We start from the raw sequence: 1,263 nt of genomic DNA, 5'->3' as shown, positions 1-1,263 counted from the left end.
ATGAAGATAAATAGAATATTGTAGAGAGTGTTTATGTAACACTAAAGTTCAAAGAAACCGACGTGTATTCTTAAAAACACACACTTTGACCTCTTCCTGTGTGTGTGTGTGTGTGTGTGTGTGTGTGTGTGTGTGTGTGTGTGTGTGTGTGTGTGTGTGTGTGTGTGTGTCTGTGTGTGTGTGTGTGTGTGTGTGTGTGTGTGTGTGTGTGTGTGTGTGTGTGTGTGTGTAGGGGATACCCATGTAATGTAATGTGCCTGACTTCCTGTTTCGGATCGTCTCCTTTCTGCTGAGCTCGACAGGAAATTCAGTTTCACTTTTTGTTGTAAAGCAAAGTGATACCTATACTTTTTAGCTTGAGTTTTTTTGATATTTTCACAATAATTGTTTTGAATATTTCTTTGACATGGTCCTAGAATTATAATTTAAATAGTAGTTCAATCTGCAGCAATGCATCATATTCTAAGATGTGTTTGCATCTCTAAGAAGTCAACGATGCATTTTGAAGAGGATCGTTAGAAACGTTATTTATCTTAAAAAACGACTGCTCTTTTCTCACCTGTTCAGATGATTGAATGTTTTTCCCCCTCAAGTTCATTTCATTTGTTTCCAGACAACCGAGCAGCTGACAAGAAAAGCCTCATTATATATTTAGTGTTTCCTTTAAACCCTTTAAGCAGAAACACCTCTCCCCAGCAGCGTCTCTGCAGCGTTACGTTATTTCCTGTCTGGCCCTGAGATAGCGTATTACCTGCTATATTGGAATCCTGGTAGAAGTATTTCTGAAACAAAACTCCTGCAGACGAGCTTCCTTTGCATCAATATGACTCAACATAATACCAAATATCTGTGGCATGGTTAAAATAAATGGGTCAAAGGTCACTGTGGCCTCATAAAACCAGGTTTTGGCCACAAAATCACATGAAAATTATGATAATTTTGCACAAAACAGGATTAAATGATTTAATCACTGCAAACATCTCTGCTACAACCCGCTGCTGCAGATACACGCTTTACAACATCAGGAGGATACGTCCCCAGCTGACCCAGAGAGCAACGCAGCTTCTGGTCCAGGCTCTCGTCATCTCACGCCTAGACTACTGCAACTCCCTCCTGGCTGGTCTACCCAGGGCCGCCTTAATGCACGGGCTGAAGCCCAGGGGCCTAGGGAGATCAGGGGCCTATCATGAGCCAAATAAAATAAAATAAAATAAAAACGTTTTTTATTTCGGATGTTTTTTATTTTATTTTAAATAAACCAAG

This window comes from Notothenia rossii, assembly GCF_949606895.1.
Source record: "Notothenia rossii genome assembly, chromosome: 10".
NCBI classification, from domain to species: domain Eukaryota; kingdom Metazoa; phylum Chordata; class Actinopteri; order Perciformes; family Nototheniidae; genus Notothenia; species Notothenia rossii.
This window is presented reverse-complemented; position numbering follows the sequence as displayed.